Raw genomic sequence first — 21,655 nt, forward strand, 5'->3', positions numbered from 1 at the left:
ACCATTTTTAAGCGTCTCATTTCCTAATCTAATTCCCGCAGCGTCACCCGATTTAATTCGACTACATTCCATTATCCACGTTTTGCTTTTGTTGATAATCATCTTATATCCTCCTTTCAAGACACTGTCCATTCCGTTCAGCTGCTCTTCCAGGTCCTTTGCTGTCTCTGACAGAATTACAATGTCCTCGGCGAACCTCAAAGTTTTTATTTCTTCTCCATGGATTTTAATTCCTACTCCGAATTTTCTTTTGTTTTCTTTACTGCTTGCCCATTATACAGACTGAATAACATCGGGGATGCTCCCAACCACTGCTTCCCTTTCATGCCCCTCGACTCTTATAACTGCCATCTTCTTTCTGTACCAATTGGAAATAGCCTCTCCCTCCCTGTATTTTACCCCTGCCATCTTCAGAATTTGAAAGAGAGTATTCCAGGCAACGTTGTCAAAAGCTTTCTCTAAGTCTACAAATGCTAGAAACGTAGGTTTGCCTTTCCTTAATTTGTCTTCTAAGATAAGTCGTAGGGCTTAATAAAACAGGAATAGAAAAGAAACTAGAACCGCTACAACATGCACCACAACACATGTTGCCGGAAAAGGTCTGCTCCGCCGGTATAGCGCTTAACATAGAAAACTCAAACCATGGAGCTGAACGAGAATTACAATCTGAAATGCAGATCGGATCGAGAATGCATGTAAGACAGAACACTCACGCGCCGGCAATGTAATTTAAGCACTAAGCACTACCGGTATATATGGGAAACTGAAAAAGAAATAGATGAAAGCTCGTTCGTTTTTCACACTCGTGGCCCATGCCACACAAAGCCAGACTAAGAAAAAATATAAAAATCCCGAAAATTCGGTTACTCCGCGGAAAGAATTACCCACATAAATAAATTACCGCGGAATAACTGGAAGATGAAACAAACTGCTAGAACTGGGGGATCTTCAAATCAACGACGAACACGCGGAGATTAACAAACATAGGCGCACATACTAACGGGTAGAAATTATTGAATACATATTAACCCAACGAAACAGAAGAACAACTAATATAAGAAGCCCAAGCACACGCACATTCACATTGGGAAACACGAATATTAACTGAAATCAAGCGCAGTTAGCACGCCGCACTCCCACATTCCGAAGAACAGTCAATAAAATTGAAAAATATGGAATCGCTATTCATTCCTACACTGAATGAAATGTTCTGCGTGACTAATAAAGTCTGAAGCTGCAAACGGAACGGGTTAAGAACTCAACTAGGCTGAAACTTACACAAACGCCGTTACCGGACTCATTACTGCAAACGAGCTCCGACGAGCAACCTCTCTCTTCAAATCCCAGAAAAAATCCCTTTCTGCACCCTGCCAACTTAAACACAAGAGCGCTTCGACCAGAAGGAACAAAAACCTCTTTTCCAGCCTCCAATCCTACACAACAGTTGGCCAAACCGCCCCAATATCAGGAACGAAGTTACCCGCCACCAGACACTATGAGAGCCCAATATCCATACGCATTCACTCATTCTGTCATTCTATGAGGGTAGGAATGGGAAACAAGGATAGTAGTACAGTATTAAAACATCGTAATCAGGTGTGGGGGAGATGTAGGAAGCGTAAATACTTAGTAAATGGACATTATGCATGTTGAACAGAATTCAGAGAATGTATGGAATTGTGGTCGATAATGACACACTCACCGCTGCTGACCCTCTCTCCTAGCATGATTTGTTAAGTGTACAGAAAATATGAGAGTAAGACATGGAAAATGCAGTTAAAGTTTAGAGTAACGTTGTTAAATATTTCATATAAACACCTTTCAATGCGTAATCCGGGTTTAGACGCCCACAACTGCTCGAAACAAAGAGGCACTGGTGCAGTAACCAGGTAACTCACGTTCACATACATTCGAGTAAAATCGAAAAAAAAAAACTGTCCGAAAGTTGGAAAAAAATTTTAATCAGTCTTGTCTTTCCCCAACCGTTATTTAGGCTGCCAGCACACCATCATATCTTATTACATAAGCAGACAAAGATTTATTATGATATTTATTAAATTTTGATAATTTGGACTTGTCTCGCTATTGCACCAAAATGTTTTTTGATTATGTCAAATAAATAAAGAAATCACTAAAGAAGCAATACCTGTTAGCCAGAATGAGATTTTCACTCTGCAGCGGAGTGTGCGCTGATATGAAACTTCCTGGCAGATTAAAACTGTGTGCCCGACCGAGACTCGAACTCGGGACCTTTGCCTTTCGCGGGCAAGTGCTCTGCCATCTGAACTACCGAAGCACGACTCACGCCCGGTACTCACAGGTTTACTTCTGCCAGTATCTCGTCTCCTACCTTCCAAACTTTACAGAAGCTCTTCTGCGAACCTTGCAGAACTATCACTCCTGAAAGAAGAGTGAAAATCTCATTCTGGAAACATCCCCCAGGCTGTGGCTAAGCCATGTCTCCGCAGTATCCTTTATACGTTCCAGTTTTAACTGGCAGAGGCACTTCATACAATTTTTCCTCGATATACGTCAGAGCAGCTGAGGCTTTCTGAATGACGAAATCGTGAAAGGTAGGTGTGACAATGATGCGTTACAGCAAACTACATGCCTCTATTCAATGTAGTATTCGAAGAACCTATACTTTGAAGCAGTAAACTTCTCACTATTAGCGTTCTTAATATTCGAGCTAAACAGCTTTTCCGACAAGCACCAGAAGCCTAATTATACTTCTTGTATAACATCAACCGCAGATGACTTCTTGGGTGCATTTCACATGCCAGAATCTGACTGCGTTTTGGTGGAATGACAAGACAACCCCGGACATGTCTGGTTCTTGACCCAAACACTCAACGTCTACAGGTCCATTTCCTGTGTTATTCTTAATTGGTCCCATGGACAGACTGTCCGTAAAGAAGACCGTAGAAATCTTAAAGCTATACAATGGTATTAAAATCTTACTTTCTGCCAAAAGTGGACATAACTGCTTGTTACACCAGTGCCTTCAATACGAAGTATTATAAAAATCTGAGCATTTTCTTGAAATAATATTACTGTTAACACATATAGTACTTACAGTCAAATGAATAAATAAATAAACAGAAGCTGATGCGCTGTCCGTTGTTCGTTATAAAAATGTAACGTTGGAATTCGGATAAAGTGATTAAATCACAGCGAAATGAGACAAGATCTGGATATGGCATCAGTTTGCTTCTGTTATTGGACTACTGCAGCGCGGTTACATCGAAATAATATAGCTTTGTGGGTAGCGGCTTATAAGCAATGAACATACCCAGCAATTTTTCAATCACTGTCAAACAATGATCTGAGAGTGGGTCTGTACTCTCTCTCCTCCAACGTTATTGATGGTTTCTGTGTTACAAACTCCCTCACCAATTAGTACTAATGACTTAATAATTAGCTATAATGAAACATCTCGCAGTAATCGTTCAAACCGCACCTATTCATGAGGTTTCGCCTTACATTGGCTCAAAATCTTTGAAACCAGTGGCTCGGCAGTCTGTGAAACCCTTCAGCTCAGGAACGGAAGGCAGTTACGTAATTCCACACCATGCTAAACTCGTGCTATACGGCTTGTGCCGTGCACGTACATGGCTTCCCATGATCTGTTGGGTCCGCAGCTCGTGGTCTAGTGTCTAGCATTGCTGCCTCTGGATCACGGGGTCCCGGGTTCGTTTCCCAGCTAGGTTGGACATTTGATCTGCCTGGGGACTGGGTGTTTGTGTTGTCCTCATCATTTCATCATCATTATCATTTGTGACTGCGGCTAGATTGGAATGCGTAAAAAAATTGGACTGTGTAAAAATTGGGACTTTGTACGGACGCTGACGAGCGTGCAGTTGAGCGCCTCACAAACGAAACATCATCATGATCTGTTAGCAGCCTGTTTTCCTAATGGAGCAGTTTTCACGCCCGTGAGGTGTTACTGAGTAAGTGTAAGTCCAGAGCAGGCTAGTTTTTGCCGACATTGATACACAATTCCCCGATGAATCACAGCGGAGGCAACTACGGAGCAAATGAATGTAGGATCTAGATAAAATACCGGTGATCCAAAAGCGAGTACAAATTTGAAAACTGAATAAATCACGGAATATTGTAGATAGAGAGGTACAAATTGACACACATGCTTGGAATCACATGGGGTTTTATTAGAACAAAAAAAAAAAAAAATACAAAAGTTCACAAAATGTCCGACAGACAGCGCTTCATCTGATCAGAATAGCAATAATTAGCATAACAAAGCAAGACAAAGCAAAGATGATGTTCTTTACAGGAAATGCAAAATATGTTCACCATCATTCCTCAACAATAGCTGTAGTCGAGGAATAATGTTGTGAACAGCACTGTAAAGCATGTCCGGAGTTATGGTGAGGCATTGGCGTCGGATGTTGTCTTTCAGCATTCCTAGAGATGTCGGTCGATCACGATACACTTGCGACTTCAGGTAGCCCCAAAGCCAATAATCGCACGGACTGAGGTCTGGGGACGTGGGAGGCCAAGCATGACAAAAGTGGCGGCTGCGCACACGATAATCACCAAAAGACGCGTGCAAGAGATCTTTCATGCGTCTAGCATTTTTTTTTTTTTAGTTCTAATAAAACCCCACGTCATTCCAAGCATGTGTGTCAATTTTTACCTCTCTATCTACATTATTCCGTGGTTTATTAAGTTTTCAAATTTATACTGACTTTTTGATCACCCGGTATATCTGAGCAGAACTAAGGTATTGATTTTGACTGCTTTCATATTATATGACTTTTCATTAATATGGGAAAAATTATGTGGTCTGAACAGCTACCGGCAAGTTATGTAGCAGCATCCTTTTCATTCTCACATCTCTGTTCCGTCGGTCCCTTGTACATTGTTCACCCCGCTCTTACCATCTCTGCTACCGTCCCCCCTTCTTCTCCGCGTCCGCCTTACACAGCACGCCGTGAGTAAGAGAGGGATTGCAGGTGGTCGATGGGGGAATTACGCCGGCTGCAGGCAATTTGGGCGTCGCGCCGGTGTAATTGAGTTGCGAGTAGGCCAGAGCAGCGGGACCGGACGATTAGGGCGGGGTTACCAGTAAGCCCCCGTGTTACGGGAGCTGCGCGCTACCTGAGCGCCGAATCCACAACGCGGGCGCGGACACGTACCCTGCCCATACCGGCAACGTGAGCGTCAAACCGCTGAAACACCAACTTCGGCAGCACACGTTGCTCGGTGCGCCCGCTGTTTGCTGCAGACTATTCGAACCGAGGATGTCCAGAGCTTTTCATGCCAATAGGGGCAAACACATTTAGTAATTTTGTGGAAATAGTTATCTGCTCATCACTAACTCCTTTACTTTCTACACTGCATTTCTAGTACACGTTCATTGTTATAAACATTATCAAGCTAGCTGTATAATCACAGTAAAACCCATTTTTATATTCTCAGATTTTTACGTTTTCCCATAATTTACGTTATTTTCTGTTGATTCCGTTGTAAGACCTATTCGCTCAGCTAATTGTTTTCTTGCTGTTTTTTTCGCATAAATAACATTTTCAACATTTTGTGCTTTTGAACTAATACCATACACTTCAATGTCGATTGTCAAATCGATTTGTGTAGAAACTACGTCGAGTTCCCACTCACACAACCTGAGGGGTAATCCATAACATACAATTGTACCTTTTTAAAGTATTACTTCATTTTTTAAAATAGTTATGTTTAACTTCCACTTGTGATGCAACAATTCATTCTTTTAATGTTGGCGAAAGCAAACAGCGCACACGTCTCCGTAAAAAACGCAGTTGCGTAAGAACATATTCGTACATGTTGTAAACAAACTGATGGCTCATCTGCTTATTGTCGCTGTCGCACCACTTACTGTAGTTAACTTGCAACAGCTACTGGTATTAAAACAAAAGTAGCGACATTGTACCAAACGTTATGCCTGTTCTGGTACTTGAGTGTTTATTTTTTAGTTTCGTTTCTGAAACTAAAGGAAAATATGAAAGTGCACGCTTCACTTGTTTCAGCAAATGTACAAAATTTTTATAACTATAAGCACGGATTGTCCGACAACGCTTTCGAGACCTCTGCACGCTGACTGTCGTACGCTGCCATAGGTGGTTATACAGTAGTTTTCGTACATCGTCAAAGAATGAGTTAAAGAAAAACGCAGCGATTTTAAATTAGTTATCTTTTTTGTAATTTCAGTTCCAATTCCCTTTATGGTTTTCCATTATTGAAGTTCATTTATTGGTCAAATGTTTGGACGGAGCGAAAACTAAACTCACCACAAATTACAAAGTGGATTTTTGTACGAGTTTTCATAGCCAAAAAAATGGGAAGCTGACAAATAGGGTATCAAATTGACCAACATGAGGTCTAGTTTTGCAAAACCGAGTTTATTTGCTTGAAAGTAATCAGGAGATAAGAAAACTGAGTCAGTGATTCGAGCTAGAACTGAAATATTTCATAAACAGCTGCCTCTTCAAGGCCTATTTACATTTACACTGAAGAGCCAAAGAAGAAACTGGTACACCTACCTAATAGCGTGTAGCCCCCCCCCCCCCCCCCCTCCCCGAGCATTCAGAAATGTCTTGCTGTCTTATGTAAGCGTTGTCTTATATAGGCGTTGCCGACCGCAGCGCCGTATTCTGCCTATTTGAATAGGCAGGCCTATGCCAGTTTCTCTTGCGCTTCAGTGCAGTAAATATTGGTATAGCAGGAATCTAGCGCAGTAATCTGTGGCAGATTACATTCTCTATGATTGGGAAACGAAGAGGACTGTAATGGATGTAAAGATACTAGCACTTGAGGCACTAAATAGACAACACCGATTACTTGTATTGACCGTGAGAGTCATGAAAGACTCGAAGAACACAGAGAACCACGAAAGAAAAATTGGAGAACGGAAATCGAAGGAAAAGGTCAAGGAAGAGTGCCTGGATATTATAAGCGAAAGGTTATCAAAGGCTGAACCAGAATCAGAAGAAGAAGAACAGGGACAATATATAAATAATATGCTACAAGCTGCAATAGCTGTAAGCGGAAGGAAAAGTGGCAGAAAATGGTGGAAGGAGACACCAAGGTGGAATGAAAGAGTCAAAGAGATAGTGGGAAGAAGAACAAGGCCTTCAGACTATGGCCCGAGAAAGGCCGAATTAGTTAGAGAGGAGTATAAGAAAAAAGGAAGAAAGAGGCCATTGTCACCTCACCACTTCGTTTTGGTCTTGGATGAGATAATGACTAAGGTGGTATAAAAAACTGGAGTAGTCAAGATAAAAGCACTGGTGTTCGCAGATGAACTGGGGAAACTGTGGGTCAGAATGGAATGAAATTTATTGTAAACAAATATGAGATCCTGGTTGCAACTAGAAAGAAAGATAGGCCAGCTGGCGGAATAAGGATTGAATATCTGAAGAGGGTGGAAAGTATCAAGCACTTGGGCCGCGCGTGGTAGCCGCGCGGTCTAGGCGCCTTGCCACGGTTCGCGCGGCTGCCCCCGTCGGAGGTTCGAGTCCTCCCTCGGGCACGGGTGTGAGTGTTGTCCTTAGCGCAAGTTAGTTAGATTAAGTAGTGTGTAAGCCTAGGGACCATTGACCTAAGCATTTTGGTCCCATAGGAACTTACCAGCAAGCAGTAAAGGAAACAAAAGAAAAATTCGGAGTAGGAATTAAAATCCATGGAGAAGAAATAAAAACCTTGAGGTTCGCCGATGACATTGTAATTCTGTCAGAGACAGCAGAAGACTTGGAAGTGCAGACTTGGACAGTGACTTTAAAGGAGGATATAAGATGAACATCAACAAAAGCAAAACGAGGCATGGAATGTAGTCGATTTAAATCGGGTGATGCTGCGGGGGTTAGATTGGGGAATGAGACGCTTAAAGTACTAAATGAGTTTTGCTATTTGGGGAGCAAAATAACTGATGATGGTCGAAGTAGATATGATATAAAATGTAGACTGGCATTGGCAAGGAAAGCGTTTCAGAAGAAGAGAAATTTGTTAACATCGAGTATAGATTTAAGTGTCAGGAAGTCGTTTCTGAAAGTATTTGTATGGAGTGTAGCCATGTGTGGAAGTGAAAGGTGGACGATAAATAGTTTAGAAAATAAGAGAGTAGAAGCTTTTGAAATGTGGTTCTACAGAAGAATGCTGAATAGTAGATAGGTAGATCACATAACTAATGAGGAGGTATTGAATACAACTGGAGAGATGAGAAATTTGTGGCACAAGTTGACGAGAGAATCACCAATTTAGTGCTGGAGGGCAGCGTGGAAGGTAAAAATCCTAGAGGGAGACCAAGAGATGAATACACTAAACAGATTCAGAAGATTGTATGTTGCAATAGGTACTGGGAGATGAAGAAGCTTTCACAGGACACAGTAGCATGGAGAGCTGCATCAAACCAGTCTCTGGACTGAAGACCACATCAACAACAGGAACCTACTACAAATTTCCAAATTTCTAGCATTTGGGAGAAATGAGAAAGAGATCACGAAACGTGGCAGACAGGCAGCAGCAATACTTGGAAGTATTAGAAGCCTTGACTGGAACAAAGACTTCCCACAAAAAATCAAAGAAGTAATATATAGAACTTACCACCTCCCAGTACAAACACATGCAGCTGAAACATGGGTAATGAAGAAAAGAGGTGTAAGCAGATTGCAGGCTTGTATGATGAAGTTCCCCAGGATGAAAGTAATAAGGAAAGATAGGCTGAGGAATGAAGGGTAAGGGAAATAGTGAAAGAGGAATCCTTGCAGAGGAGGATAGAAACCTCATGGTTAAGATGATGTCGACACTTAAGGAGACAACAAGAGGAGTCGAAAAGAGATACACAAAATCGAGGTGCGAAGGAAACGACCAAGATGAAGACCAAGGGATAGACGGCTGAAAGATGTCGAGGAGTGTGTTAAAATAGAAGCGAGGACTGGATCAGAGTGAACACAGGAAGATGGTAGGAAAAGAAGACTAGATGGCGATACTTGTGTTCCAAATAGATCCAGCCTGAGCGCTGGAAACTCTTCAAGATAATGATTAAGACCAGTCAAGCTGGTAGTGAGACACAGAACTTTCCAATTGGGAATAAATGGACGGGGTCTACCGGTTCCAGCATTTGCTGAGCGACTGAGAAGCATCTCGCATAAACCTTCTCCGGAACCAAAGAGCTACAACTATTTTCTGTCATTTCTGCGAAAACGTTTTGCTTTGTCCCAGACAAAAACTAAAATTGTGTGTACTGCATTATGTATGTGTGTGCATGTTCCTCTGTATGTTGATCGTGGTAGAACGGGGGGAGGGAGGAAGGTGATGAACAGTCTTCAGGTTCCACGCGCTTTGACTTGTTTGTGTGTCATCTCGACTGCAGCTGTTCTACCTCTGAGTGCTCCTGCTGCAGTAGCTCATGTCAACTCGGGCGGAAGACAGTTTTCCTCTTTTCGTTTCGTAGCTCACATAACGGATCCTTCTAATGACGATTCTGCATTTCATCGACATTTCCCATCCACCTAACCCAGTTTCTCAACAGGAAAGATTATGCATCTTGTCGATTCAGCTGAGAAGAGCCAAAGGAAAAGAATACGTGAATTTCACAGTACTATCAAAGACGACCGCTACGGTCGCTGGTTCGAATCCTGCTTCGGGCATGGATGTGTGTGATGTCCTTAGGTTAGTTAGGTTTAAGTAGTTCTAAGTTCTGGGGGTCTGATGACCTGGGATGTTAAGTCCCATAGTGCTCAGAGCCATGTGAACCAATTTGAGCTATCAAAGAATTGTGTTGCTCACTTTCGGTAGACAAAGGGTGATCTGTATTAACGACATAGGAGACAATCTGAGTAGCCGTCTTAGATTGTTTGCAGATGATACTGTCATTTACCGTCTTGTAAGGTCATCAGATGATCAAAACGACTTGCAAAATTATTTAGATAAGATATCTGTATGGTGAGGGAAGTGGCAATTGACCCTGAATAAGCAAAAGTGTGAAGTTATTCAAATGAGTACTAAAAGAAATCACCTAAATTTCGATTACGCGATAAGTCACACAAATCTGAAGGCTGTAAATTCAACTAAATACTTAGGGATTACAATTACAAATAACCTAAATTGGAACGATCACATAGATAAACCAAAGACTGCGATTCATTTGAAGAACACTTAAAAGGTGCGATAGGTCTACTAAAGAGACTGCTTACACCACGATTGTCCGCCCTATTCTGGAGTACTGCTGTGCGGTGTGGGATCCGCATCAGGTGGGACTGACGGATGACATCGAAAAAGTACAAAGAAGGGCAGCTCGTTTTGTATTATCGCGAAATAGGGGAGATAGTGTCACAGACGTGATACGTGAATTGGAGTGGCAATCATTAAAACAAAGGCGTTTTTCATTGCAATGGGATCTTCTCATGAAATTTCAATCACCAGTTTTCTCCTCCGATTGCGAAAACATTCTGTTGGCACCCACCTACATTGGGACAAATGATCATCACTATAAAATAAGAGAAATCAGGGCTCGTTTTTTCCGCGTGCCGTTCGAGATTGGAACGGTAGAGAGACAGCTTGAAGGTGGTTCATTGAACCCTCTGCCAGGCACTTTATAATGAATAGCAGAATAATCACGTAGACGTAGGCAGACGTAGACGTAGCCGTGCAGTTCCTCCGACTGTTCATTCTCTTTTAGTATAAGATGTGCTCTCTCTGCGGCAGTGTTTCTGTTTGGCATCTTCAACAACGAATCGTAACTTTATGATGTTTCGGACTTTGTTGGATGAAATAAAATTCACAACATGAATGATATGAATGAATACGGGACAGAAAAGCGAGTGCTTTCATTGGCGCTAGGTTGCACATTGCATGCGCTGATATCATACCGGCACAATATTGATTACTGGCTGCACTCACCGGCCCTTGTTACCGAAAACCAATTGGCTAATCAGAGGAGGCGCAATAATCAACAGTCTATTGAAGAGCGTGCAGATGAACATTTGCTTCAGCTACACCAGGAGTATCAATGTCCTCACCAAACAAGTCGCCTGTTCTGTCGTTTCCATAATACGCCTCCCACGTATAGCGGAATTTTCTGCGGACGTGTACGACCTATAGGACATACAGTGTTTTTTATGGAAACTACACCGTAATACGTTACCACTCAACGTGCCGTCGATACCGAGAACAATGGAGACGGCGTATCACGTCAGTTGCATAAAGGCTGCCAGAATCCGTCGTGGTGTCCTGGAAGGAACCAGTCCGATATTTCTCTTTAATTGTTTTGGATAAACGTGGAACACCTAAATAAAATGGCCTGACGGAGATACGAAGGTTACTGCTGACAGATAAGAACTCAGTGCGTTAACCATTAGGCAACCTCGCTCTCTGAAACTTTATATGCCCGCCGGGTACCACTTCTCTGCTCTCCTGTGTCACTCTCTTCATCTCAAAAGTCCTACTTACAACCAACGTCCTATCACAAATGGACCTTGTAACAGATGACTGTGTGACGATCTATTTCTTTACTCTTCTCGTCAAGAGAGAAATACCATGCTACATGTCATCTGGAGAAGCTGTGTCTGTTCTCACTGTTTTATTGTAATTGTACATCAGTCTTTTTAGAAGGTGTGCCCATCTTACGTGACACACAGTTATATTGTTATCTGCACCCAAATAACTTTCGGCACTGTTGTGACATTACGATTGTTACTTGCTTTCTCCTTACATTTTTTATTCTATTCGACCATAATACGCAGAATGAACCAGATAGAATTTTAGCATTCACGTGCAGGGTTAAACGAAATAATACCCCCTACTTTAACCTGGTTGTTGGTCAAATGCAAATTGGAAGAGATGGTGTAGGGTGATTCCGCGATGATGTTACAAACTCTCAGGAATGACGGGCAAGGAGAAATGTATCATCGTGATGTAAATAACCGTGGTGCCAAAAGTTATAAATGAAAGTCGTTCTGACACCTCTGACAGTGGAATACACGCATCGATACTGTTGTTTCTCCGGCCGGAGTGGCCGAGCGGTTCTAGGCGCTACAGTCTGAGCTGCGCAATCTCTACGGTCGCAGGTTCGAATCCTGCCTCGGGCATGGATGTGTGTAATGTCCTTAGGTTAGTTAGGTTTAAGTAGTTCTAAGTTCTGGGGGACTGATGACCTCAGAAGTTAAGTCCCATAGTGCTCAGAGCCATTTGAACCGTCTGATTATGTTGTTTCGAAGACTGTAGGGAAGGCAATTTTCAGAAGCGGTAGTATGGACCAAAGCAAGAAAAAAAGTCGTAAACACCGGCTTTAAAATGCATAATTTACAAGCTATTGGCACTTGTTTAGTGGAAGAGATGTGTTTCACAGCAGCGAAGGTGAGTAAGTGCTCCTAGCTCTTCGTTTCAGAACCCTTGTTTACTAAACATTTTTTTCTTGATTTGGTCCATATTAACTCCTCCAAAACCATGTTAAACAAACATCCAGCAGTAGAAGAAATGTGTTTTACGGTATCGAAGATGATCAAGTGCTCGTAGCTCCTCAGGTAAGCATTTTAGAGCATTTTGTTTCGGTCCATACTGCCTGCTCTCAAATTCGTGTACCCTGTAGCTTTAAGCCGTCGGCAAACGAACCGTGCTGCCGAACGTCAACGTTGCGTGTTCCGACTTCAGCGCTCTGTCGAACGCTCAGGAGCAATGCGACTTGTGCATACAGTACGTGGTCCCCAACGTGATATACGCGATCTCAGTTGTCGATAGTATCTGGCTCGCAAATCACACTGTTTACGAATTGGACATGCCCAAAATTCCTATATTAGCTTTATTAAAACGTACTTTCCCCCGTTGTCCATATACTAATCAGGCTGTTTTCCTGTAGCACACACAAATAAAACCTTCAAGGTCCGTGACAGTACTATAAGGCAAGAAGGAAAGTTCCACGTCCAGTCAGTAAGGACATCGGTTTATAAAAATTCCATTACAAATAATGCGATACAAATGTACATAAGATAAAACTTATTTCATCAGTCTCACTTTTTAGTAAAACCATAAGCTCGTTCTTACTTGACTACTGTTCCTACTCAGCAGCAGAATGTGTACAACATTTGAATTACAAAACTTTAAATAAAAAAGGGCAAAATTTCTTGTGCAAGTAGTGCAAGGTGTCCTGTACATTAAGCCAATCGAATGTACTCTCTCTTCAAAAAGAGCACACTTATATTTACATAACATCGAATGTTATAGTATATACTTATATTAAACTAATAAGAAAATATCAGAACCTATTAAATACTCGAAGGTTAGAAAAAAATATTCGGAGGTTGTGAGACACGAACCACCAACATATAATAAAATTCTCCATGGACAGTGACGCTAGTCATTGCGCTTTTTTTTCGCGAGCGGTCTCCTTAGCTTTTTTTATTTTTTTTGACGCTACCGCTTTTTTACCGATTTTTTATTTACATGTTTTTATTGATTTTGTTTTGTAAGGAGATGGACCGGTGGGGGCTGAGGGAGCGGAGTTGGCAGGGGTCTGGCCACAGTCAACGCTGTCGAGCCCACGGGGTACACGAGAATGAGAGACACAGGAGTCAACAGAAGTGAAAGGCTTTGTTTTTGTTTACTTATTTCATATTTCCTGTAATTTTTACTATTCTTATGAAATTAGTGGAACAGACGTCATCCACATAAAAAAGACAAAGACTGGGTAAAAGAAAAGAAAAATAAATAAGATCCACGCATTTATGGCGCGCTCTCCCATCCGTGGAGGTCGTGTAGAATCGATCATAGGCGGCTTAAACTCAGACACCGTCGGAGGAGGGGTAGATGCCCTCAGCTCTAGGCACTCCCCAACTGATCTAACAAAGACCCCTAGAAGATAGTTGGCAAATAACGTTCGGTAACGTGGCGTGTTTTCGAGCGACGCATTGGCTGTTTGCAAACGGCTCCAGAAGTCGAGGCGGGATTTAGGTCCTTCACGGAATAGGTTACCGACCACCCACCCCTTGACCCCCGTAATGGCATGAAATTTGGCAGCGGGAAAATGTTTGTCCTTCCGGTATAGAAACATTAGCGGTTCTATCGTATCTACTGAAACGACCACGGATTTTAGGAGACCTTATGTAGCTTGTTATTATATCCTGAAAGCTTAATCGGTGCCGGCCGGTGTGGCCGTGCGGTTCTAGGCGCTTCAGTCTGGAACCGCGTGACCGCTACGGTCGCAGGTTCGAATCCTGCCTCGGGCATGGATGTGTGTGATGGCCTCAGGTTAGTTATGTTTAAGTAGTTCTAAGTTCTAGGGGACTGATGACCACAGATTTTAAGTCCCATAGTGCTCAGAGCCATTTGAACCTTTAATCGATGCTGTGTTAGTAATTCAAATTTAAGCGGGGGGGGGGGGGGGGGTAGGACGTCAAATAGGCCGACTTGGAGCAGGAGAGGCATCACACGACATTTTAATTTCCAGTGCCTATACTTTTACAAATAAATTCATAAAACTTTGTCAGCATCACCAGGAAGGATTCAGGATTCACACTCATTGCAGTGGAAGTTCGAAAACATAACAAAATATTGTTTTTTACGTATGGAATTTCATCATCTTTTTCACTTACTAATGGCTGTATTTGTTGCTATAGGTACACTTTTCTTCGTAAGTTAGAGAAATTCTTCGATTAATTTTGCACAGAATACATACCATACTTACAGGTGTATGAAACTCTAGAATTTATTTAATTTATGAAAAAACGAATGATCTATTGTATTTTAAACTTCATGTTTAGAAAAAACACAAATTTTATAGTTAATTACCTCAATTTTTACCACAGTTTTTAATAGATTTGGAAAATTCTAGAGTTTCATACAACTTTAAGCATGGTTTGTATGCTGTGCAAAATTCATCGAACCATCTCTCTTACTTATGAAGAAAAGTGTACCTATAGCAACAAATGCTACCATTAGTAAGTGATAAAAATTATGAAATTTCACATGTAAAAAAATTAATTCGTTATGTTTTCGAACTTCCACTGCTATGAGTGTGAATTCTGAATCCTTCCTGGTCATGCTGACAAAGTTTTATGAATTTATTTGTAAAAGTATACACAGTGGAAATTAAAATCTCCTGTGATGCCTCTCCTGCTCCAAGTCGGCCCGTTTGACGTCCCATCCCCCTAATTGTAATAAATTGTACCAAGAACAATTCGTTTTTAATGGACCTCATCATGCCATTACCTTCAAATGGCATACCCTCATAACACGCAAGTTATAATTCTTTTACGACGAATCTCACGTTTCTCGTCATTTTATTACACTGAGCCACGCAATTCGCGGCAGGATTTCGAGAGCTCCTTAGCTTGCTGGTGCTCAGAAACTGCGTATATGCACACGCGCTTCAACTGAAAGTCAGTATGGCTCCCCACAACTATACTCCGAAGCGAGCTGGCGTGCATGTGACTTAGGTGGCGTTCTGTCATCTCACTGGTCAACGTTAAAATGCACGCTAAGAATATCTGACATACTAGATACTGGCTCTGCACGCTCGGACAAACTCCCCAACGTGCTGTTCCACGCTATGACGTCTGAAACTCACTCAGCGCTCAACGCTCAACGTTTTGATGCACGGTCCGTGTGCCGACGGCTTCAGGAATAAGAGTACGGTTTAAGTATTCTACAGTCAGAGGCATTTGAACTGTTTTCTCCAATAACTTTCGGCAATGTGGTGCCGCACTAGTTGTTGATAATTGGACTAAAATATCCTTTTATGCTATACAAAAATACCTAGGGATTTGCAGAGTAGCAAAATTATTTCATTAGCTATCTATGAGTATACAAGTAGCTGATACTGTAATTGACAATACAAGGCAAGCCAAGTCTCTTCTACACAGATACACATCTGTGTAGAAGACACTTGTCTTCCCTTGTATTGTCAATTACAGAGTCAACTAATTGCATACTCATAGATAGTTAGTGAAATATATATTTTTTAATGGAAATGGAGATGAAACTGAGACTGAAAGGATGTAAATGGAATCATACGAACAGTCCTGGCCTTTATTTCTCCACTCCTGCCAAAATAAATGGCAATGTGTTTGTGTGCGTGTGTCTGTGTGTGTGTGTGTGTGTGTGTGTGTGTGTGTGTGTGTGTGTGTGTGTGTGTGCATGTGTGTCTACTTTTAAAGATCGTAGTTGTTAACAATTGCAGTACAAAGGGTGAAATTAATGTAAAAGCTTTCCGAAATTCACGCTGATGTACAGCTGCAATGCCACAACACGCTGCTCCCTGCGAATCTTGCAGGCTGCAACCAGTGCGACACTAATGCTGATCCTCCTCCCCGTCTACATCCATGCAGAAACACTGCGTTCCATTCTGCTTTGTACAATGTGTATCCATCGTTCTACTGCTCATCAACCCCTTTTCTCGTTCTTTGGTATGTAGGAAGGAGGGGGAGGAGAAGAATGGCAGAAACATGCACTTTATATCTAGTATCTTGCCCTAGTCTTCCTTGCAAATGTACAGTGAAAGAGGAAGAATTTTCTTGCGGTCTATTTACGATATCAGTTTTCTGCATCTACACAACAACCTCCTCGGGACAAGAATGTCAGCTTTCGTCGAGAGTTCCCATTTACGTTTGTAAGGCGCCTGCGTAACACTTACACAAGGGTTAAACTGGCCAGGTGCGTTCATCTTTGAATTCCGTCTGTGGCTGCCATATTGAACAGAGTCTCTAGAGCGAAATGGCACAGTGATACTGAAACACCCTCTTATTCAGGTGGCGCGGCGTTCAAAACCGCTTCCGATCATGCTGATACAGTTGTTTACGTGATGTCCCTAATTCACCTAGGGCGAAAGTAGAGATGATGCCTATAAACAGGATATGGCCATTTCCTGTCTCCATTCTATTCAAACTGAGTTTTTACCCAGTCTCCAACACACTAAAGCTCCAAAGAAACTGGTACAGGCATGCGTATTCAAATACAGATATATGTAAACAGCCAGAATACGGTGCTGCGGTCAACAATCCCTATATAACACAAAAATTACCTGGCGCAGTAGTTAGATCGGTTACTGATGCTACAACGGCCGGTTATCAAGGTTTAACTGAGTTTCATCATGGTGTTATAGTCTGTGCACGAGCGATGGGACACAATAGCGATGAACTGGGGATTTTCCCGTACGACCATTTCAGAAGTGTATCGTGAATGCGAGGAATCCGGTAAAACATCAAATCTCCGACATCACTGCGACCGGAAAAAGATCCTGCAAGAACGGGACAAACGACGACTGAAGAGAATCGTTGAACGTGACGGAAGTGTAACCCTTCCGCAACTTGCTGCAGATTTCAATACCGGGATGTCAACAAGTGTCAGCGTGCGAACCATTCAACGAAAATCATCCATATGGACTTTCGGAGCCGAAGGCCCACTCGTGTACACTAGATTACTGCACGACACAAAGCTTTATGCCTCGCCTGGGCCCGTCGACACGGAATTGGACTGTTGATGACTGGAAACATGTTGCCTGACGGGACGAGTGTCGTTTCAAATTGTATTCAGCGGATGGACGTATAGGTGTGGAGACCTCACGAATCCATGGACCATGCATGTCAGCTGGGGACTGTTCAAGCTGGTAGAGGATCTGTAATGGTATGAGGTGTATGCAGTTGGAATGATATGAGACCTCTGATAAGTCTACATACAACTGTGACAGGTGACACGTGCTTAAGTATCCTGTCTGGTCACCTGCATCCACTCATGTCCACTGTGCATTCCGACGGACTTGGGGAATTCCTGCAGGACAACAGGACACCACAAACGCCCATAATTGCTACAGAGTGGCTTCAGGAACACTCTTCTGAGTTTAAACACTTCCGATGGCCACCATACTCCCCAGACATGAAAATTATTGAGCATATCTGTCATGCCTTGCATCGTGCTGTTGAGAAGAGACCTTCATCCCATCGGCCTCTTATGGATTTGTGGATAGCCCTGCAGGATTCATGGTGTCAGTTCCCTCCAGCACTACTTCCGAAATCAGTCGAGTCCATGCCACGTCGTGCTGCGGCACTTTTGCGTGTTCACGGGGGCCCTACATGATTTTAGGCAGGTGTAACAGTTTCTTCGGCTCTTTAGTGTAACATCGACTAGGAAAACATGCAGAATTTTAGACCCCTCTTTCCCTACTAAGGATTCCAGACACCGAAGAGCTACTCATAAAAACGGTGAAAGCAATTATGGAACGTTTTTAATTTTGAGTCAGCATCAACCATCAGTTTCACATCAGCGATCTATTTTTGATCTTCTATAACATGTGTGTTCCTTTGTTACTGCGATGGCGATAATTTCTTAATGATCCTAAAAGGATGACGAATCGTAGACTTTGATTTAAGTCTCCATGTTTAAGGGGACCAACAGTCGCAGCTTATTTCCGTATCTGGTCTACGTTAATTTTACCCCAAACCTTTGTCCCACGCGTGACAAGGCTATTGAACATAGAGCAATGAAATTTCTACAAGACATTAAGTACCTTTCCTAAAATTTGTAGATAACGAAGAGATTCAAAATTGTTCTTCATTTATAATTTTATTTAGAAGAAAATAACACAAAGGTACATATCTTTGAGGTCCTATAGTTGAAAATATTTGTTTTCTAAATATACACTAAATTTCAGTGAAGCATACAGAATAGTTCTTCAGAAAAAAGGGACTTTCTACTAAAAATGTTATATCTGGGGAATCACTTTTAAAGAAAATTAACAGATTTCGAGCACTTACAGATGATTAAAAACGACATGATGCATTTGTTTTGTCTTCTTCTACGTCTAACGTGACTTGCAACATTTATTTAACTGTCTTGCATTTTTTGCCATTACTGAAACAGATCATTCAGTATCTTGCACTGTACAGTTGTCACAGTGGTGAAGACCTGAAACCATATTCTCCCCTGGAATAATCTCTGATTTTTGTAATACCCAGCACTTGGCAATATATCCGTACTTGTTTGTGAGGACAGCATCATGGACTAATATTTTTAATGTCTGCATATCTACAGTTTTGGTAGACGATTCCAAATCAGACTGTTCAGACAGTCATTCTTATTTTCTGTTCGCCCATGCAAAAATTTCTCCAGTAGCTCAGGCCTGGATAAATCTCTAAATACTAGCTTAATAATACCAAGCACAAATATGGTCTTTATAACATCAAATATAGCTGCTGGAAGACTATGCTTAGACGAATAAGATTCGCCGTCGCTTTTGTCCTGTTAAACTTGCGCCAAGATATGTTACCTTTTGGACAGAGACCATGACATGGACTTACGTCTGTACAAGTTTTAGAACTAATTTGCCCAACAAAATTTCTAACTGTGTTTTAAAAGAGCCTATAATTCTCATTAAAAGCATTCTGGCAGGGTCCCCATTTTATGCAAGGTGCCAACCAAGCCACATGTGAATCTGTGTTTGGTAAATGTCCTTCTTACCTGGGCCTGCATGTGATGTGCAGCTCACATGAACAGAGCTGTCTTTTCGAGGTTTGTGCATCAGATCACTGTTAACTGTGATTCTAATAGAATTAAATTAAGATAAGTGATAAGGAAAGGTTGAATATCAAATCTTAGTGTAACACCAAATCCAGTGACACACGCAAGATGTTAAATAAATAAATAAATGCATAAAATAAATAAATAAATGTCCAAAAAAACAGAAACGGAGAAAGTCCTTTGGAGAGTGTATAGACAAGATCCCAAAGATCCAAACACTATAAAAAAATTCAATTTTCTTGAACCACTACCACATATTGGTCCCCTTAATAGGTTTCCTTAACACCATTAACTCTACATCACCATTGACGACCTTGGCCTGCAAGCACAGCAGACAAAAAATTAGTTACCCCCCTGGACATAACACGCTAATACCGACTAGCACTGTCTCTGGACTTGGCAGTGGCCTCAGTATAGCGAGAAAGAGAGTCCACTCGTTTCTTCAGGTGTGTCACAAATAGCTGGAGCCACTCATTGATGATAACATCCCATAGAGCCACAATGTTGATTGATACATCGAATGTAGTGGGGCAGTAGAGATGCGACAGGTTGCTAGAGATTCGTCAAACCAATAAAGTATGTGTGCAGTCCTGTGAACATGGTTTTTGTCATCTTGGAATTGGGAATATCCACAGCATAGTCATATTCAAGATACAGAAGAAATGGCGACACTAGGTGACCCAGAATTTTGAAATAAACATTACGGTTCATTTTCATGATAATCTCACCCAGTAGAACCAAATTAAGGGACGTAAAACATTACCAAAATGTCACAGAAACCCCGACGGCGTGAACTGCGACCACCACACACTACGGATTAAACGTCTGATTAGGCCGTTGGTGCACTACTTACCCACTGACCAGATTCTGTGTTGCTTGGCCCACTGCGAACGCGTATCTTTATGTGCCGCAGTGGGAAATGGCCTTTTGCGAGGTACCTGACTCCAAATGTCCTTTGCATACCATTTCCTTCGGAACGTTTGCTGGGTTTCTGACCAATTGTCGTTGACGAAGGATAACACTTTTCACTAGTCAATTAAGATCTTTTTACGATCACCGTTCTTATACTGTGTTTAATGGCTACGCCACGACTTACGGCAGCAGTGAAAGGTCACATGACCATCTGGCTTGTTCCACAACATCTACATCGCTCCACAGTGACCAGCGTACACTGTTGAGGGATGTGCTCCGTATTTTGTCTGTTGAGCTTGTTCACCTTCTGTTTGCTCTATGTATTCCAACTTCTGCTTCCGCTACAGTTTTTACCCTCTGCGGTAGCCTCTAGTATCATAGAAGTTAATCCCTGATGTCTTCACAGATGTGCAATCATTCCATCCCTTCCACATATTCCTTCCTTGACTATTCTGCGGAGAATCTCTTCGTTCCTTACCTTATCTGTCCACCTAATTTTCAACATTCTTCTGAACCTCCACATCTAAAATGCTTCGATTCTCTTCTGTTCTGGTTTTCCCACATTACTTGTTTCGCTGCAGTACAATGCTGTGCTCCAAAGTACATTCTCTGAAATTTCTTCCTCAAATTAAGGCCCATATTGGTACTAGTAGACTTCTCCTGTCCCGGAATGCTCTTTTTGCCAGTGCCAGTCTGTGTTTTAAGTCCTTCTTGCTCCCTCCATCATAGGCTATTTTGCTACACAGGTAGTAGAATTCCTTAACTTACAGTACTTTACGGTCCTCAATTTTAACGTTAAGTTCTTCGCTGTTCTCATTTCTGTTACTTGTCATTATTTTCGTCTTTCTTCGTTTTACCCTTTGGTTCACGTTCTGTACTCATTAGGCTCTTCATTCCATTCCACAGCTCCTGTAATTCTTCAGCTTACTGTAATTCAGTATCATCAGCGGATATTACCATTGATTTCCTTTCATCCCAAATTTTAATCCCAATCTTGAAACTCTCTTTTATTTACATCATTGGCACTTCAATGTATAAATTGAACAGTAGAGGCGGAAGACTATAACCCAGTCTCACACCCTTTTCAATCCGTTCTCCAGTGTTATTGTCCCCTCCTGGTTCTTATATACAGTCTACACTGTCGCCTTTCCCTATAGTCTTCCCCTATTGTTCTCAGAATTTTTAACTTCTTGCATCATTTTACACTGTCGATCGCTTTTTCCAGTTCGACAAATCATGTGCA

The sequence above is a fragment of the Schistocerca serialis genome, chromosome 1 (genome assembly GCF_023864345.2).
Source record: "Schistocerca serialis cubense isolate TAMUIC-IGC-003099 chromosome 1, iqSchSeri2.2, whole genome shotgun sequence".
NCBI classification, from domain to species: Eukaryota; Metazoa; Arthropoda; class Insecta; order Orthoptera; family Acrididae; genus Schistocerca; species Schistocerca serialis.